The sequence below is a fragment of the Sinohyriopsis cumingii genome, chromosome 15, assembly GCF_028554795.1.
Source record: "Sinohyriopsis cumingii isolate HCF-2022 chromosome 15, ASM2855479v2, whole genome shotgun sequence".
In the NCBI taxonomy this organism is placed as follows: domain Eukaryota; kingdom Metazoa; phylum Mollusca; class Bivalvia; order Unionida; family Unionidae; genus Sinohyriopsis; species Sinohyriopsis cumingii.
The window spans coordinates 129,877,199-129,899,113 of NC_142975.1; the positions used below are offsets into that span (position 1 = coordinate 129,877,199).

Genomic DNA, 21,915 nt, shown 5'->3' on the forward strand with positions numbered 1-21,915 from the left:
TCCATAATCCACCGTGATAGTATTCCAAACAACTGGATTGTACATCCGGTAGAAATTCCTTGCGCGTTGGTCTCCACGCATTTTTCCTTGCTGCAACATGAGCTACAACCGATGGAATCGTAAAACAATTTGTTAGCAGTTGTTCATCATGCTCCTCAAATTCTATGGCGGTTTTTTTCATCCTGTTGTGAAATGCTTCAGTGCGATATAATTCACCGTTTGGTCTTACAAACTGATCAAAGGTACCCGCATCGTTTTCAGCGCTGCGAAGTAACCACATTGATACAGGGTCGTTTTTACACAAGTAGGCAATAGCATCAAATAGTTTCCTCTCCGCGAGAAAACCGTCCTTGGAGAATTGTTCTCCCAGGAATTCTTCGGGTATATACTTTACTGTTCTATCCCGTGGAAATATTGTGATCACGGGCGTCCATGCGTGTTCGTTATGATCAATAATTTTGATTGGGGCTCCCTTCGATTTATACTTCGATTCGTATAATACTTCACCGGTTATCGTTGTAACGGTTATTGGAAATCTCAGCGATGTTTCTAATCTCGCTATGTCGCTGATGGTTGCTCCACGCTCTTTTACGGTTAGTTCCCACTGGTTGATTTTGCTACGTCGTAAATCAGTCAATTTGTTTCCTCGACATGCATTTGTAAAATGCTCTATTATTCGTTCTGCTACACAATTTATCCCAGTTGACTGTTTCATCGGTTTCAGTTTTCCGATATCAGGTTTCTTATTTAACGGGTATATTCCATAAACAACTGCTGTTTCAGGATACGCTCGTTCATAGTATGGTTTGTCAATTCCGGTTAACAACCCCGGCTTGGAGTCGCGGCTGACAGTGACTGTTTTCTTGTCGCTGAGAACTGGTTCAAATTTATCACGCATGATCCAATCGCCTGATTCCACCCGGACAATGAATTTTACTCTGAAGAAATACCTTTTACCGTCAAGTTGTGATATTATCATTGCTGCGCGGTTGTCGTTCATGGTAGCATCAACAATGCCATCAATTCGAAATGTTGACCAACTGTGAGATGCGCCATCACGCTTGAATTCATTGATACAATCGCGTATTTTATTCAACAGGGTTTTATCGTTTATTAACGCTTTTGGTGTGTCCTTGAGGACTCTATCGAGATTGAACTTAATATTTTTCCGGGGTTTAATTGCTGCCAATCTCTCGAACTCATCCATATAATTAAAACAAGTATTTAAATGAAAGAATATAGTATAATGAATCACTGCAAATGGTTGATGATTGGGTCGACAACCCCGTGCAATAAATCATGTAGAGGTGAATTCTGCGGGTATCATTTACAAAGCGTTCGTAATGGTTCTCTTGGCCCCCTCCCGTGCTTGGTTTGCCACGTCGGTGTAAGAGGAAAATCACAGTTGTGTATCAATTGTGGCGGAAAGCGATACAGGGAACTAAAACGCTATTATGACAAGCGAATTAAAAACGCCGTCATTGACCCCACCGCAGACTTCGTCATCAAAACTCCTCAGGACTACATTGCAAGGTTTATAATTAAACCAAATAATAAATTAGACAAGTAGTATTATTATACAAATGGACCAAGAGTTCAGACCTCACCCTGTGTTTGTTAATTACGAGGCATCTCGCGACGGTATTGTTAGAAACCGCAGACTGAAGAAGCCGGTTGGTACCGTAAATAATCACGGATACTTGCGATTTAATGCTGGGAAAAAAATCTGTCTTATTCACAGGATGGTGTATGAAGCGTTTAACGGACTGATCAACGACGGTCTCGTTATTGATCACATTGATGGATGTCCTCAAAATAACAGACTGTGTAATCTAAGAGCTGTTACACCGAGTCAAAATTCCAAATTTGGAAAAACAGGAGGGATGAGAAAGGCAAAACCCGTAAAGTCATTTGATACAATAACGCACGAGGAAAAAATATTTCGCTCTATGAATGCGGCTGGTAAATACTTCGATATTTGTAGTAAATCAGTTCTAGATGTTGCGGAGAATATAACTAAAACAGCGATCTCAAAAAAGACGGGTCATAGAATTCGATTTTCATATATAACATCAAAGGGAGATAACTCGTTTTGTGATAGCGTCGCATGACAAGAGTTATGTCCCTTGAAGTCCAATTAATGTTGCGATTAATTAATCATTTTACGATGAAAACTAATGAAATACACGCTATTATCTAACAGCTGTATTCTTTTTTTTAATGTTTTATTTGAGTATTTGGTTTCATTTAAATGCCGTGAAACACCATTAATAAGTATTTAAGGATTCAAACGATTCAAGGGAATTCAAATTAACACACACCTTGTGACTGACGCCGCTGTATTAGTCACTTTATATATAAGATGACTCGTTATAAGCCTGGGGCTTTCGAAAGCCAATTCAACTAATCAAAACTAACCCACGCTCTTGACCCGTGCGTGTGGTTGTCTTTTGTTCACAATCATGCAACCGGGTTAATTTAATTGGGTTGCTTTTGATTGGTTGAATTGGCCGTAGAGTTCCGCCCCGCCGTTTTATGTTTGTGCTGTCTTGTGTCGTCCCATCATCCATCAATCATTTCATTGTAAATATATTCATCCATGTAGTGATGTCCCCCCAAGCATATCTTCTGGGCGGTCTACGATGACGTTTGTCACCCTAGGCCTCCCTCCCGGAGATGTATGCTTTGGGGTTCCAAGATGTGAATGTCCTTAATTAAGTATATGTATATGCCTGTAATCTGCCACAACACTCGAGTGGAGATCTACGGCATTGTACTGTCCATACAAAAAACGGGGTCAAAAATGGCCCCAATAATTTTATTAAAATTTTTGATATTAGAAATAAGATGTTTTATAAGAATATGGATTCCCAAGACATCAATAATATATTAACTGAGATTTCAAAATTAAAAAATCAAGGAATTGAATTATCTGATGGTCTCGACAGTGAAAAAATATTATCCGATTATGAGATTATTAACGAACAGTCGAAACGGGGGCGTTTTACCCTGGCCCGCGAGTATTTTTTTATAAAACGATTACAACATACGATTAATGAGAACCTGTACCACAATGACGCAAATGCATTCATTGGACTATTTACTGCCGTTGAAATAATACGAAAAAAACTCGGACGTGTTTATGAACGACGCCGGGAGATTTCTAGTAAGATCAAAAACATTAGAAGGATTATAGACGAAAACTCCGTGGAGCTCCCGATGGTACACTCGGCGGAAAATTAGAAAATTGCGGATCAATTTACAATAATGGTAGGTGAATCACTTACTACTCGGCTAGCCAGAGAGCGACTAGCAGCGCTTAGAAAGTTTATACCGTTACGAGACAGAGTGAGAGAGAAACTTCAAACGCGACAACAAATGCAAACCGATTTTACTGTTGGAAGCGAACAACTCTTTGCCCCGGTAACTAAAGCGACTAAGGATGTTACAGCTGCAACAGAACGAGCAATATACGGGGATATTCCTAAGGAGGGCGAACGGAAAGAGGCGCCTCTTCTTCCTGTACTTGAAAAGATAGCAGCAGAGACAGAACAAACACAGCAACGGATAAAACAACTTTCCAGTGATATAAAAACCCAACGAGAGTATGAACGATTAGTTGATATTGATGATTCTGAACAGGGTGATGTTGGTGAACTTCAAAAAATTTCCACTCAAAAAGGAGTCCCCTTTATAGATAAACTCACTGAAGAGGCTATAGCACAAATAAAACGACCTCAATTACTGAAATCCGACGAGTATAGGGTTTTTGGTAATTTTGCCGCTCAAAGCTATCATTCAAGAAAAAACTTTTTAAAAGACGAGTATAAAAACAGTAATATAAAACGAGATGACTGGGTTAATTGGTTGTATAAAACGAATAAAAAGATTGATCGCTTGGATACAAAAGAATTGGGATATAAAGAATTTAAAAAAGGAATTGATGATTATGATATACGACAACAACAAGAAATACTACAACAGCAAAAAGAAGAAGTCCGAGAAAAACGTCAAAAAAAAGCTGGTTCTAAAAAAACAAGCGGAGAGGGGTATCCAAGTGGTAGTGGTCTAGTTGAAAACGCTAGTGTTACCTGCCCTAATAGTGTTCTCAGTGATATATCACGGCTAGAGGTATTAATTGGAGGAAAACGAGCCGGAAATAACTCTACGGAAATAATCAATGAGGCTGCTGATATTTGCAAGCGGTTATTTGCAGGCGGTATCATAGACATTAATGCATATCGAACGCTCATAGACGAACTCGTGGATGATTAATTGGAAAACTGGTGTTTTTAATAAGGATGATCATACACTACAACCATGATAAACCAGTACTCGTCTACGTGGTAAACTCGCGATTGCCTGTTTACCGCGCGTACTATGGAGATGGTCTCGGTAGCACCATTGCGGGGTTATTTACAAGAATGGCTCCAAAAGTAGCGCCGTTAGCCAAACAATTAGGAATGAAGGCTATTGATGTTATTCGTGATAAGGGAATCAGCGCTATTGGAGATGTTGCCGGAAAGGCGCTTTCAGCCGCGCGGGGCAAACTAATGTCGTTGGTGAGGAGAAAAAAACAGAAACCACCGGTGATGCCATCAACGACAGTGATGCCTGCAAATGTCAGTAAAGTAATAAATAACGCCGTGGAAGAAAAACTAGAGTCGTTGGCGGCTCAGTCATCCACCAACGCGCCCATGAACGCAATAGCGGGAGAGTGGTCTTAAACAGAATTCAAAGAATTTACGACGAAAAAATCGCAATTGAAAACATCAACATGATAAATAATAAAATGTTTACGCGAACCGCTGATCCCGCGTTTGATATGGACGCCCCAGTGCGCAGGGATGATTCTGTCCGTGATTATCAATATTATTCTTATTATGCAGCGCAACCTGACCTACGATCGCGAATTGAACTTCAAGTCCAAGATACCAGTAAATACTTTCTGCCGTGTGAAGCGTTTATCGAAATTGAGGGAGAACTTGTGACAAATGCCGCCGATAATGCACCATACGCAGATGACGATCATGTTCGAGTTGGTTTCGTCAACAACGGTATCATGGCGTTATTTGAGAGCGCCAGATATCTTATTGACGGGCGAGAAATTGAATCAATAGAACGCGAGGTTGATGTTGCAACGACGATAATTGGGTTGGCGAGATACTCGGATGATTATACAAGATCGGCGGGCCCATCTATAATGTTCGCAAAGGACACCACTAATAACGCTGATCATTTTCAGTACATCAACGTGCTAATAAAAGAAAATACCACAATTGACCAGGATGAAGCAACCAATCCAGATCGCAGAACAAAACCAGGCGCTAATTTCACGGTTATAAAAAGTCTTAACGATAATTACAATATGGGATTCGCAGCACGAATGTTGATGCTAAAAAGACCACGCCGACAGTTTTCATGCGCGATTCCACTCCATCACATATTTGGATTCTGCAGAAATGTTAGGAAGGTTATCTATGGGGCCAAGCATACAATCGCGCTGACGCGAAGGGGCGATGATAACAATGCAATATGGCATGCTGTTGGCGTCGCTGCCGGTAAGGTTGTTTTAACTAAAATGGCATTGTGGATGCCGGTGCTGACTCCATCAGTTACCACGGAGGCACGATTGTTAGCATTTATGGAACAGGGAGGGAAATCGTTGTTGAGTTGGCTAGCGGTAACAACTGATGCTAAAGAAGATAACGTCGCCGATACGTTTACATGGCACCTAGCATCAAAACAGGGTGTTTCAGCCCCGCGTCATATATTCATAGCGCTACAGAATAGGGAACGATTGGGCAGTCAAGAACACAGCCATATGATATTTGATCAATTAGGAGTCAGGGATGTTTCGCTGAGAATAAACGGACAACAGGAACCATCCGAGGATATACAGTTTAATTACGGCGACAACCATATCGCACGTGTGTATCATCGATTGCTGTCGTATATGGGTCGTGATCAAAACGTCGACACTGGTTTGCAAATATCACAACTTGATTTTAAAAAACTGTATCCGATTTATTATTTTTCGCTGGAACATCTTGATTTAACGAGACAATCCGTCGTTGATATACACTTCCGAGCTCGTATAGCCCCCCCCGGGTGGTGTTAATTATAGAGCGGTTGCTGTCATTCTCAGCGATAAATCAATGCTGCTAGAAGGCGTTGGTGGACGAATGAGAATCGTTGATGCGCCAGTGGAAAACATGTAATTGAAAGCACAAAACGCGTTTACAATAAAATGTCGTATAGTGTCGTCAGTGTAGAGTTGACTGATGGTCAAGTCAAGAAATTACGATCAAAGTCGGCTAAACAATGCGGAACCACAATAACGCTGAAGCCGTCACAGATGGCAGGTGGTAATCATAAGATATCGTTGACGACGCGTCAAATAAAACATTTCAATGATGCGATGAAGAATAAAAAGGGTGTTCAAATAGATTTTTCAGCCGCAGCAATTAAAAACATGGAAAAGACCGGTGGGATATTTCCGCTGTTAGCTGCGATTCCGGCATTGATTGCCGCGGCCGCACCAGCAGTGGCTAAGGCGGCGGCGTTAGGAGCCGTTGGTACCGCGGCGGGAATGGCATTGAAGAAGGCAACCGGGAAAGGCTACAAAAAAAAACGACCCGTGGCCGGAAAGGGTCTAAGACTACCGGGAACCCCGTATTCATGGTACTCGGGAAAGGGTCTAAGACTACCGGGAACCGTTTATTGACTCGAGAGTCAATGACTCCTGAGTCTATGACTCCCATGTCTAATTTTGATTTAATAGACGCCGCAAACGCGCTAGCGATAAAAAACTTCAGAGGTGTTTTTATGAGGGATCAATTACCGGCGGCCCCAAGGAATACTGAAACAGGCATAATTAACCTCGATGGGTCCTCCGGAGCGGGAACTCATTGGGTTGCGTACGCGATTGATCCGCGTGCAATCGTCTATTTTGATTCATACGGGTTAGCCCCGCCGAAAGAGTTCATGCGGTATGTCCGGGCGTGTTCAGCCCCGGTTTTTTATTCCACGCTGCCAACACAGCAGTTAAGTGACCCACCGATATGTGGCCGTGAGGTATTGAACGTACTTGCGGCGATTTCATCATCGCGAAAACCACCTCATATGGTTGTAAACGAATACACTAGTGGGGTCGTAGAAGCTCAACGGATTTTAGAGAATAACATTTACAATAATAATGATTGATATCTGGGGGCGACCGGTTTCGGCGCTGAAAGAATCCACGGGAACGGCCGCCGCCGACATAAAAAAACTAATTGAGGATGAAATCGCTGATATGTTGAATCTAACAAGTGTTGACCCGGGCGAAATAGTTGTATTTCAAGACCGCCAGGGTAAATTGAAATCCGGTAATGTGTCACTGAATGACGTTTTAATACGACAGCGTGATGCCGCCGAGGACACTATCGCGCTGTATAACAGCGACGGACGACTCAAACCGGGTGAATCCATCTTGACGATAAATGGAAAAATAAGTACACTTGGCGACAATTATATAACCATGTCAAATTCGTTAAAAGGTTTACGTAGTGAAATTAAATCATATGAAGAACGGATCGTGTTGACGCTAACGCATTTCGACGATGTGTCGCACATCGTCGATAGTTTTTTTCGGGGGCCCCCGACGGCAACCGAACCGAATTTTATAATAATAACAAATGCTATTTCGGATCTTATGACGCTGCCGGGCCAATTTACCTCGTTACGAAAAAATGTTAACAGGATCGATGACAACTTTGATAAATTCTTTGGTAAAAAAAATATCAAGCCGGATGAGATCACAATAACTATAAATGATATCACTGCGTATAGACAGGAAATAGAAACAATCAAAACTAATGTTGCAACGAACAAAAAGAGTGTAGACTCGCATGAACGGGAAATAGAAACAATCGGCGCTAATGTTGCAACGATCATAAATAATGTAGACTCGCATGGACGGAAAATAGAAACAATCAAAACTGATGTTACAACGATCATAAATAATATGGACGCACATACACAGGAAATAGGAACAATCAAAACTGATATTGAAGCGAACAAAAAGAGTGTGGACGCGCATACACAGGAAATAGGAACAATCAAAACTGATGTTGAAGCGAACAAAAAAAATGTAGACGCGTATTGGCGGGGAATAGGAACAATCAAAACTGATGTTGAAGCGAACAAAAAAGGTATAGACGTGCATACATATGAAATAGAAACAATCAAACTTGATGTTGCGGCGAACAAAAAAAGTATGACCGAGAATACACGGGAAATAGAAACAATCAAAACTAATGTTGTAACGATCATAAATAATGTAGACGCGCATAGACAGAGAATAGAAACAATTAACACTAATGCTATAGCGAGCAAAAAAAGTATAGACGTGCATGAAGGGGAAATAGAAGTACTCAAAATTAATGTTATAGCGAACAAAAAAAGTATAGACACGCATATACAGGAAATAAATACACTCATTACTAGGGTTGCAGCGAACAAAAAAGATGTGGACACGCATATACAGGAAATAGGAACGATTAAAACTGATGTTGAAGCGATTAAAGACGGACTACCGAGAGTAGCAGAGCAATTCGAAAAAATAAAAATCCCTCATGAGAACATCATCAACACAGTATACACAATTCGGCATGGATCATTCGATTGGACTCCTACACAGAATACAGTAAATATTACCGCAACTGTTAAGGGTATTTATCGAATGACACTGGTTTCAATGATGCAGTTTAATATATTATCGTCGAGTTCATCCGGGTTTAACAATACAATATCAACAATTATAGACAGGAACGCAACTGAACAGTTTACAATTTATGCCGTTGATAGAAATCTAACCCGGGCAAACATTACATGGTATGTGGAATTTGCAGCGAATCTAAGTAATTAAAAACACTAGCCCTTTTAAAATAAAAATGACCACCAAGGAAGTTGAATCAGAGGTATCACCGACGTCACATCAATATCGATTCGATACCGCAAAAGAATTTTCCGCGAACTTGAAAACGCTTTCCGAACAATACCGTGTAAAAATAAAAAAATACCGTCGTAAAATAACCGCCATCGACGCGGTCGTGTACTCGGTGTCGGGTATAGTAGCTGGCGCCGGTGTTATTTTATCCACGGTGACCACGATAACCCCGATCGCTGTTCCAATCGCTGTCTCCGCGATGACAACAGTTGCTGGAATTGCCAACGCAATCACTAGGAAGATATCATCGTGTTTTCAGAAAAAACTCAACGAGTATACAGTAAAACATCAAATAGTATCCGACGCATACTCGAAATTATCCGGGTTGATCTCGTTATCGATTGATAATTTGTTCGTATCCGATGTTGAATTCTCCACGATGGTCCAGTTGTATAGCTCCGCGATGTCAAAAATCGAGGATTTTCAACTGGAAGCCGAAACCACCTGGTTGTTGAAATTAGACACTAAAGACAACGAATAATAATAATGTCGCTGAACCCCGAAGGGTTTCAATTACTTCAGCGGATCGCGGAGAACACCACTCCGGTACAAACAAATATGATATCAATAACGTCAACGAAACCCGAATTCAGTGTAAACTTTCCATCACCGGTTCCAGTAAAGGAAATAGCACTGGCAAAATTGCGAGTATATCACAGTTGGCCTAATATCCGAGCGGACGCATTTAACGGACAACAACCTAATAACTCGCTGGTTTTTGCACGGACAAATAAACCCGATGGGACCCCAGACTGGGAGGAGGTTACAATACCAACTGGGTCATACCAAATAGAACAAATCAATAAAGAATTTCAACGCAGGATAAAATCGATCACAGGAAAGGAATCAAAAATCGCTATTACGGTTCATGAACCGACGTTATCGTCGACGATTGAAATAAGCACACCGGGGTATATGGTTGATATTTATAACAGTTCAATAAGAACTATACTAGGATGGCCTGAGAATCCACCCGCGGACACCCCCCCATCAACTATCCTCAGACACGATAACGGAGATGGTGGTAGGCATATTGCTCCATACAACGTAAATATTGCATCGGTGATAGCGATTAATCTAGTGTGTGATGCTATCGAAGGAAGTTACCAGGTAGATACCAAGCAATCAAATCAGGCTCAACAGGGATATATCCTTTATTCGTTTTCACCAACAGCCCCTCCGGGATTTTTAATCGTTGAGAGTCCGATTAATCCGGTCTATATGCGATGCCATGATCGGTTTTTAACGAGAATTAATTTTAGAATTACCGATCAGTCAAATAACCTAATTGATCTGCAAGAGGAGGAGTTAGTGATCACTCTGTTTGTAAGATCATAAAGACTTTCATTGTAAATAACCACTTAGCAGCAGAGGGGGCGATGACATCGACGCGGTCGTCGATGTGCTTACCGGACGCTGACGACGCTGGGGATCAACGCGCAGAAGGTGTTAATTAAACCAAATGACGTTTGGACGATCCCCCAACGACGACGTCGTTTTTTTTTTACCAGGCGCTGACGACACTAGATCGTTGAGTGCAGAAAGTAATAATTAAGCAAAATAACGATTGGACAAAATGTCCGATTCGCCCCCTCTGCTGCTTACAGTACGGACAAATGTATCTTAAGAAATTCGTGTTATTGTAGATGAAATGAAAAGTCCATATTTTGCCATGATTGAAGATAAATAAAGGCCGAATGCAGTTACCGCATCGAAAGGTTGCTAAAGATATGCATTAATAAAGAAACAGTCCAGTATTTATTACTGACGCATATAAATTCAATTGGCTACCATTCACTCGGCGTATATTGAGCGTGAATTTTTTGTTTGTATCTAGAATTATGTTCCCAAAGGAATACTTGGTTGTTCTGGATAAAATGATCATATGCTGCGATGAGACGAACATTTTGGACAGCATAGGACACAGCAGCTTAGGAAACTAAAGGGGACATGCTTAGGTAGTGAAGGTAAATAACAGATTATGAACGAGTAAAATGATATCAAACAAGAAAAATAGATTATATATTGAAGAAACATTATGTGAAACGTGTTTGAAAAAATACATTGCGATAGGTTCAGCTTGTTTTCATGTTTTCTTACATTATTATGTTATTTTGCAGACAGTTCAAGCAATATCTAGGAATCGTCTCACAGAAATAGGTGAACAAGCGAATATGATAGGAACTTTCATTCGCTGAGAGGGCTACAGTAGTTCTTAAGCGTTTGAGCAGGATGGTCGGTAAAAGTATGATTGTAGCTGCGGCATATATATATATATATATATATATATATATATATATATATATATATACACACACACATACATTACGAATAAATAGAGATAAACAGTTTTATTAATATTTTTATTTTGCATATTTTTTTTTTTTTGGGGGGGGGGCACCAGACAGATGCCTTCTTCCCAAAAAAGTGTTTTCAAGTGTTCACGTATCTCCCTGAGTTGCATTATGTTTGTATTCTTTTTACAAAAAAAATTTGATGAAAATTTTATTTAGAAACAATTTTTTGATGGGGTATTTTTGTATCCCTAGTGTTTTCTAAAGGGTTGTTCATCCTATCTAGGCTTCATATCCTAGTCGGGATTTCTTCCATTGTACTCTCAAGTGATCCTTGCTAAGGATCTCCTATGTCCTGTTTATGATATATGTGTATTTGCTTTTTTGTTTGTCTGCTTAAGATTTGTATGTAAAGACAGCATTTTGTGTAAAAAATTTCCCAAGTTGTCCTATGATTGGATTGTAAATTTTATTGAAAAAAAGAAAAAGCAAAAGTTAGTTGCTTCGGGAAGAGAGTTTTTTTCTCTCTTTTTGCCTTTTTGATCCATCTTGATTTTTTGTATGAGAAACTATTGTACGTAGAGAAATAAATTAAAAAAACCTGTTGCTTTTTATGTGTGTATTATTTGTGTGTCGTTTATCATTTTTCCTGGATTACTTTCTTTGGCTGTGTCCTATTTGAAGAGTTGCACTACCTTTATTTATTTAGTCATGCTTCTCTCTGTGTAACTTCACAGCCCTGTATGCCGTCAATGGGCGTTATGTACTGATTCTCAATATGGAACATATGTCACGAGATAGCATTCGCTGGGAGGGTGTCCCTGCCACCGAAAACCTCTTAATTGTGGAAGGCGACCTCGGAACGTGATTTCTCCCCGATTTTAATTTCACAGGCGAATATTATTTACTAAACAAGTTTGAAAGGGCCTAAACTCAAAAGAAAGAACAAATGTCCGAATGAGGTAATCCTGTTAGTTCGGGGAAAACAAAAGGTTTGTTGTTCCCTATATCCCCGATGTTTTTTGTACCGTTTGTTCATGTCACCCCCCTAAAAGGGCTGTAAACCAGATCCTGTCCTCGCCCCTCTGCCCAGTTGTTATACTATTATTTTTATCTTAATTATTTTCCCGGAGGCTATCGTTGCTTTTGTGAAGTAGTCAGTTAGTTTCAAGGTTAAAATTTTGTCAAAATTTCCGTCTGTGAACAAGAGACTATTTCTATTTTATTGATCCCTTGTGGAAATTTCCATTACCAATTTTAATATTTCATTTTTGGTTTTCTTGCTTTGAGCTATAGTGTTTAGTTTTGTGAAATTCGTCGATTTGCACAGAGGACATTTAGGCATAACTCTGATAATGTGTCTTCGTATTGCTTCTTCTTCTGTTAGCCAGGCGTTATGTAAGTATTTGAAGATAATGCTTTGTATCTTTACTGATATTATTTTCTCCCAAGTTGAACAAACTCTTTCCCATTTGATACCCCAGTTGTCTTGTTCTACTCTGCATCGGATTTTCCGTGTTATCTCCTCTCTTACCCATTCATATGTTGTATGTGTATCTAAGTTCCATAATTCATCTTTATCCCTAAATTTCAACAAAATGTCTTTAAAATATCGAAACTTTCTTGGAACTTCCAGTTGTTTGGAGAGTAAATTGTTTCTATATATATATGGCCTGTTTCTTAAAGGGAAACCAAGCCAGTATGTACACAATGCTTCCCAAGCTGTTTTTGGTTCAGATTGTATCCTTTTTATCCTATTTATTATGTTCGAACATTTCAGTAATATGGGGCTTGGTATTCCTAGTCCCCCTCTTTATTTTGCTCCGCATAATGTTTCCTTTATGATATAGTGAGCTTTATTATTCCATATAAAACTGATTATCTCTGTATGTAGTTTATTTAGGTTCTCGTTTTCCGTGTCTATATATTTTAGTGTGTAGTTGATATTCGAGTGAAGATATGTTTTGGCCACTTGGGTCCTTTCCATTATGCACAGTGGCGTTAAAGTACAGATATTTTTGCATTGTCTCTAATCTTCTTGATTAGGTGTTTAGAGTTTTCTAATTCTTTGTTTTTTCCAAAAGAGATTCCCAACGCTTTCACTCTATCTCGCAGAAGGTGGGATGGTAGTCCCGGGTAGTTTACACGCCAGTTGTCTATTTTTAGAATTTCCGTTTTATCATGATTTATTGTTGATCAATAAACTTTTCCAAAGTTTTCAAATTCTATCTCTAGATGCTGAAAGGATTTTGAGTCCTTTATAAAGTTGATGCAATCATCAATATGTTGGAGCATTTTTTAATTCCTTTTTAAGATTTGGGATTTGGATACATTCTATTTATGGGTTGTTTTATATTTTGTTACTACGAATTCCAATTGCTTTTACTTATAATATCATTGATAGTCAGAATCTTTGCCAAATTGTTTGGTGTTCTTTCCATTTACATGTACTCTCGAGGTTATTCCAGTGTATAGGATTTCAGTCCATTTTTTGGAAGTTAACTCCAAAACCAAATATCTCCAACACTTTCATGTAGTTGTGTTCCAAACTATCAAAAGCTTTTTCTTGATCGAAAAGTACCTTATCACCTTTCTTTCCCCTTTTCATTTATGTAGTCTATTATTGCTTTTATATTTAGAATGTTGCTTTGTATATCCTTCCGTTTTCCGCCACATGCTTGATTTATATTTATTACTTTGCCTAGTCCACTCTTCACTCCATTTGTTAGGATTCTACTTAAGATTTTATAATCAGTGTTGAGAAGTGAGATTGGTCTCCAATTTTGTTTAGGTCTTCTCGATCCCCCTTCCCTTTATATATTATGGCGGTAAGGCCTTCTCTCACTGTTTTTGACATTTTCTTTTTACTTAGGAAGATATTGTTGTATAGAACATTTAGGATCGGCGTTAACTTACCCTGGAATTTATGATATAATTCCACGGTGAGGCCGTCTTTAAGTGGTGATTTTCCCTTTGTTTGTGTAGCAATGTGTTTCTTAATTTCTTCGTCCGAGATGACATGATCACACAGGTCGCTGTGTTCCGTTGATATCAACTCACATTGTGCGTCTTGTAAGTAACTGTCTATTGTATTAATTTCAATACTTTGCGTTGTATACAAGTCTTTATAGTATGTATAGACACTATTTAGTATATCGTCTTTTTCTGTGTAGATTATGTCATTTACCGTAATTTTTTCCAGAGTCTTTTCCCCTCCCTTTCTTAGTTCTTCCCTTTTAAACAAACCTTGAGCTTTTTTATAAATATTTATGAACTTTCCTGCTCTGATTATGTTTTCTTTGAATCTCTTCTTCTTTTATCTCGTTAACTCTTTTTGTCATTTGTTTATTTAATTCTTCATTTGTTGATTTACTTACTATTCTTTTGATTTCATTTTATCTCTCTTTAAATTTTTCCATCCTCATATTTCAGTAGTGAATGGCTTTTCTTTTTATTATATCATTAAGGATATCACATTCTTCGATTATATCTATAATGTAATCATTAATACGCTTTGTTTGTTCTTTCTTTATAGTATTTGTGAATTCTATATCGTTTAAAATTTTGTTGTTGAGCTTCCATTGTCCCAGTCCCCATTTATTTTTATCTTCTATCTTTATTTTGATATATACTATTCTATAATCCGACAACTTTAAATCTGTTATTTTTACATTTGTGTATGTTCGTACATTGTAATTCGTTCCATACAATCTATCTATACTACTGGCCTGTCCTTGTTTATATTCCTAGGTAAATTCTCGTCTTAATAAATTCAATTGTCTGCATATATCATGTAACTTATGTTGTTTTAATAAATTTATCATGTCTTTTTTGAATAATTTATCATTTGGTATTAGTTCAGTTGTTCTATTTCATTCTCGATCCTATTGAAATCCCCTCCTATAATTACATTTACCATGGAGTAAGTTTGTAACTGTGTATTCAGATTCTCAATAAAAAGTTGTTTCCTTCCTCTATTTCACGGAAAATATATGTCAATTACGTGCCACTGTTTTATCTTTATGTGTATTAATCTACCTTTGAAAAATTCTGTCATCAATTCTTTCCCAGCTCATCCCCCGTTTATGTTTTATTATCATCGCTACAGATCCTCTTATATCATCACTTATGTAGTTGTTGATAATTATTCAATTTAGTTTATCTTCTATCATTTGTTTCATTTCCGTTGTAACATCATTGTGTGTTTCCTGTATCATTCTTACATCGAAGTTAGTTTCTTTGGTTAGTTTTTCTTTTTTCGTTTTGTCTATCCCGTTGCTGTTTATCGTAGCTATTCGGAAGTTTATTCATTCCATGTTTCCAACACTAGACCAGGTTGCCGCTTCATTTAATAATTTTACATTTTAATTAATAGATAGATTGTTATTTAAAGCTATTTATTTAGTTATATTCTTATGTTACGTGTTTAGGCTCGAATAAACAGCAACACAAGAAAGAGTGAAAATAACAAGTTTTGAAAAATGTAACAAATAATTTATTTCCCTGGAATTATACTGTAAAAATAAAAATAAAATAACTTATGATTTTAAGAATCAAATATAAAAATAATCCAAGAATAATTCACGAATAATATTTTAGAAGTCCTAATAATGAAAAGTTATAATGATTTCAAGTTCGAGCCCCGACGAAGAATCCAAGATGGAAGGCGATGACGTATGCTGTATCCGGTACAATGTGGTTATTTACAGTCCCTTTTAAAACACAATAAACAGTCCTCAGGTTTTGAAAATCCAAACTTTTTTTTTAAAGAAATGTATTTTTTTAAGAATTCTGTATGAGGACACGTATAGTTCTAGGAAAAAAGAATTAATCCCTTTGAATCTAAATAATCTGGAGAAAAATTAAAACAGAAATAAAACAGACGACCCTATGAGGATCACGTGATCATGTTCCAGAACCTCGTCGAAATTATTTACTTGTGAAAAGTCACGTACACCCAGTAAGGCCTTGAGTACAACCAATGATTTTTCCCTCTAGGACGGAAATAAAATAATTGTTTACCAGTTCTGAATCAGGTCAGGAACTAGCTCAACTATTATTAGCTATTCAAGTTATTTACGTCTTAAATAAAAAAGAAACTCGGTCTGTCTATGAGATGTTTGTATTTTATTAAGACTATGGTCCAACACTAAGTAATATAAAAGAGCGGAAACCAAGTTTTGTACATGTCAAAAATAATTTATTTCCCTACAATGCAAAGTGAAACTTTAGAAAGAACTTACAGTAATGCGAATTAAATTCCATGATAGTCCCAAAAGCTGTATCATCAGTCCTGATGAATAAAATTCTAATTAAATTTCGAAATAAGATCGAGCGCTGAAGGTGTTGATACACCTGTAATGGTCTGCGACATGGTGACATGTCAACAGTCTTTTGATTAATCGCAATAATATAACTCCAAGATGCCCTTGTCTGAATTCTTACAATTTCTATTTAATATCTCCGTCCAAGAGTATTTTTATGAGCTCTTTGTATTTCCAGTAAATAAATAATTTGAATAAATAATTTTAAACAGATCAAATGCTGAACACAACAATGCCAATAATTCTGCTTCAAGATTTTATAGCAGAAACTTCCAGATAAACAAGATAAAAAAATCCCTTGGTCACAATTAGCATTTTCTGGAATTACTATAACATAATGTATTTCTAGGTTAATCTGTACTAAAATTATAATAAAGAACATGGTAAACATAATTTCCTTGACTCAGACCAAGATAATGATCCTAATATTTAACCGACACTCTTATAGAAATATTAGCTACATATTATTTGTTTACCAAAACAACAACAACATCAGTGTCTCTAGTCAGGTACAGAATGAACTTGATTTTGGATACGATCAAGTCCAAAATACGATTAACTATAACATAATGTCGGCAAAAGCCTAACAAAGAATACAAATTCATTATACCCAACAATTTAGTATCCAGGATGGTGGCTGCCGAGAAGATAAATATACTGATACATATTTTACCATGAAACAAACATTACGTGAGTCATGATATATTGACATGACCATTATTTTGAATTTCGAGGCTAAATGCAGTGGCTGATTTATAAATATCCTTAGTGTGTGCGTCAACAAAAAGGCGAGTGGTGTATGGGAAAGACGTCTCACCCCGCCCCGGCAAAGCCCCACTTAGCACTTACAGTTTAAGTGTTTCCAGTGTATATTGTTAACCATCCAACTCTTAACAAAACTTACTCTATAACCAGCAGGTTCAGATTCTTACGCACTCATGAATTACAAGCTCAACACTCGTTCAAGAGAGACAAGTCTGAAATTAATACCAAATTATCAGGTTAATATAAACTAGATCTAATGTAGCAATGACAAGATAAATGCATTAACAGCCCATGCAGATATTTAAATCACTTCGGATTGTGGAATGATTGTGGAATGAATGTTGTAAGGGAGAGAAGACTGTCAACCTTGTAAAATAATACTTCAACAGTTGTAGTCCATTTACATCTAAACTTCGGGCTGATTAAAAGTTATTGAATTATCTTGAATTATTAAGTCACACATTCCTTTCTGTAGAATTCACACATGGAGGTCGCACAAAGAGGACGGCTTGATCCAATTTTTTTCTTTAGGTTCAGATACAATACAATTATGTAAAACTATCTCAAATATTTTGGATGCCAGTCCTCTAGGAGAGTCAAAGGGAAAGTTGAAATCTCCAAGAATAATCTGGTTGCCACCTATCGAATTGTTATACTCCAGGAGAATCGGAAAATGCTCCAAAAAGAGAGATTCAGTCAGTTCGTTTTTTCGTGCTAGATGGAGGGCGGTAGAGGCAGAAAAAAAGGACTGACCTTTGTTCCAGTGTGAGTGTGGTTTGGACTAGTTCAAACGATGTGTGCTAGAAATTGAATGTTGTGGTGTGGTTAAGACGTTTGATCATGGAGGTATTTGCGATGATAGCAATTCCACCTTCACAAGAGTGGCAGGGGAACGGCTTGATGGAGTAATCGGTGGGTGTTAGATCCGCGCACTTGAGCTCATCGTCTGATGTTTTTTAGCCATGTTTCTGTCAGGAAAAAGACGTCGATATTCTGATCGTTGATAAAATTAACTATTTCTGTGCTCTTTTCTGGTGGTCCTATTGACTGGGCATTAAATAATGCGATACGCAATGGTATCCCTTGGATAGCTGACAGAAAGGTTGACGATTTAATAGGGATTTTAATTAGGTTATCTAAATTAACGGATTTTTTTTCTTCAAATTGTTGAACCGAAAAGGGTAAAAGGGAGATAACTGGAATTTTTCTTCCTGTTCTACGCCGACCAGCTTTGAAACAACGTTTCTTTTTTCGCTTCCGTTTACATCTGAGTCATGATGAATGTTCGTTTAGTCTAGTGCACAATGTAGTGTGGAGAGCCATGGAGTGGTCATTTAGAGCAATTAATCAGGGTCCATAATAGCATAAACGGAGAATTTATCAAAGTTTGTTCCACTTGTGCAAAAGATTTAGTTTTGCTAAAATATTTTCTCCCTGCTGAGAGTGTATCTACATAGAACATTTGCGAATGAAAAAAAGGCAAATACAACCCATTTCTTGCCATTAGATTTCATCAAATGTTTTGATCTGACCTTATATATAGAAGAGTTGACCTCATCAATTATAGTATCAGATATGACTCGGATATAAATTACTTGGATATAGAAGTTGGCCATAATCATGATGTCTGAGACAAATTTAATTTTGTTTACGTTTCATGTATCGACATGCATGTTTTGTTTTCATTACTGATTTATTTTTTCAGCGGTGTGCAGAATTTGTTTAACTTGATTCTCATCGTCCCCCGGTTTGGCTCACCATTCCACTGCGATAAACGTTGCAGCTAGTTGGTTGACCCAGGAAATACTTAAAAGCAAACTTTTTCGCTCCTGATATGCTCTGACATGTCGTCATGGTAATTTAGAAGCTGGCAATGTATATTTATATTTCTAAACTGAAGTGTAAATTAGAAGGCGATTGCCTGATGGATTAGGCATCCAAAGTTTAATTCAGAAATGTGATGCACAATAGAAGGATACGTTTTTACCTTATTTTCTGGGAGAAAAGTAGAAAATTAAAACATTAGTCATGCATTTATTTAATCTGAAGATCAATCAGCATATCATATATATATATATATATATATATATATATATATATATATATATATATATATATATATATATGAGATAGATTCAGATGCAAAGCCAACAGAAGAAAAAAAACTTCACCTTTTTTGGTTGTGATACAATATCAATGAAATTCATGTCGTATGATCTAGTAAAGATTGTATACAGTAGCTTGAGTGGCTTCCTTTCAACTAACAGACGTAAGTCAAATCTACAATATGTGAATACAGTGGCTGCCGAGCAGTTGCTAATACAATATTTGTGACACTCTTTAAGTTGTGGATACAGCACAAACCGACTTCTCCGTGTATTTCTTAAACTTTACATCTTAAAATATACGAAACATGCATGAGCTTTCGTCCTTACCTCCACGTTTAGATATTTCGCTACTCGAAATGTTTGTACCTTCATTTTTGGAGCAGTATATATTGGTCCAGTATCTCTTTTTGAATTTAAATCACGAATTTAAGTACTGAACGTCTTTAGACACCTTTAAATATTGCCATTTCAAACGAACTTGATATCTAATAAAGACGTGTTGTTTGCCATCTCAGTCGAACTGGATATCTAATAAAGACGTGAAGTCTGCCATCCCAAACGAACTGGATATCTAATTAAGACGTGTTCTTTGCTAAAAGGAAAGTTATGCAATGGTTGTGCTTTGCAACTTTTGTGATTTTCCAGTCAGGTTAGTAAACGTTTCTTGCTCGGCATGGATGTACCAAAGACTTATAATCCCTCAGAAAAAGCAGCTGTGAAAGGGTAATGTTTAAATTTGCATTTGGGGTTTCATGAATACCTCAATTATACTCGGAATATGTTGGCTGTGATACTTATTATTTAATGCAGCCGAAGGAACCAGTAGTGTTATTATTAGGGGTAGTGAACTTTAATAAGATAGATGCTTCCAAGCTGGAACGCGTCCAATGTATGTCTATGTATCCATGTATCTATGTATCTATCTATCTGTAGGTCGATCTGTCCATCCTTCCACACATTACATTCATGTACGAAACCTCTCTATCTATCGCTGTATGTAAGGATATTTCTTTGATATATTTGTCTGTTTGTCTATCCTTCCATAACTTTTGTTCTAAACCGTTCCGGTGGCCTGGTAGTTAGAGCGTCCGCATCGGATGCGGGAGGTCGTGGGTTCGATCCCCGGACGGGTCAACAGCTTCCTCGCTTGGCGCTCAGCATTAAGATGTTGGTGTTAGGACTGGTCGGCCTGGTGTCAGGATAATGTGACTGGGTGGGACATCATGCTACATATCTGAGGCATGATGCCCCAGTGCTAGACATCACTTTAAACTGCCACACTGCAGACATCGTAGCGATATGACTGACAAATTGTTAAAGCTACGTTAAAAATCCAAATCACACACACACACACACACACACACACTTTTTTCTATTTATTTATCTATTTATCTATTCGATTCAACAGGAAATGAAATGCAAAAGCTTCTGTTACGTTGATAGACAGATTTGTTAAAAAAGACTGAATTGTGATTTAAAAGAACAAACCTTGTAATGCTGTATTCATCTTTGTATTACTTCAAAACGAAATAGCGATTTACCTTCTTCTCAGACATATAGTGGCATTTTAACGAGTACTAAACATTAGTCAAATCGATGAACGATCCATTAGCGGTGTTTAATGTAGGCTATATTTGCATGATCCATCACTATAGTCTTTGCCAAATATAAGCGATTTTTTAGGAGTAATGTCCGATTATTGGAACTAAATGTACCCAAAATCTTTCAAAAGCTTTAGTGTCAAGAAATGAATGACGAAGGAAAATTTCTTAGCTGTAATTTGTAGACTTGGTGAAAAATCATTATTATGTTATACATTTTATTGCATATAATATATAACCAATGTCTAAAATGGAAGACATTAAAATGTCCAAAATATTCTTTTTTTAAATATAAACAAATGTAGAAAAGCTGAAAATCTCTGGTCTTCTCTGATCCTACCTACTGGCATAATACACTATTTACCTAACAATCTATTTATCTACCTGCATTCCTATGTACATTGACGAACACACGCACACGCGCGCGCACACACACACACACACACACACACACACACGAAATAGAACGAGTGATCTATATGTCCAAATGACTTGATTCAATTCAGTCCTGAATTTGACTATAACCAAAGCAGTTATTACACTAATACACCTTTGTCATCAACATTCTGTAATTGATGAATCTTGTTAAAGTAGACTATTTCAAATTATGAAGCTATGCATTTCTTTATATGCTGGATTTGCATATGCTATAACAGTTCTTGTATGGAGTGTTGGTAGACGCTTTTACGCTGATATGTGTTAGCATCGGGCAAAATAATTTTGATGAATTGATTTAGATTTGAATTTACAAACACAGTTTTTGACAGATCTTAGAACATTGTAACTCCTACATTATGACAATCATATTCAGTCCACATTGATCTGGTACGG

The 21,915-nt window shown here is 37.5% G+C and overlaps 1 protein-coding gene across 1 annotated transcript in view; it reads left to right on the plus strand.

The window, feature by feature from the left end:
* The window catches only part of LOC149782772 (charged multivesicular body protein 4c-like), a 98,694-nt gene extending 86,797 nt beyond the window's left edge, over window positions 1–11,897 (plus strand). Inside the window, exon 7 of the transcript XR_016414457.1 lies at window positions 11,113–11,897. The gene's annotated coding sequence lies outside the window, so the exon portion shown is untranslated. The remainder of the gene's footprint in view (window positions 1–11,112) is intronic.
* Window positions 11,898–21,915: the final 10,018 nt, after the last annotated feature.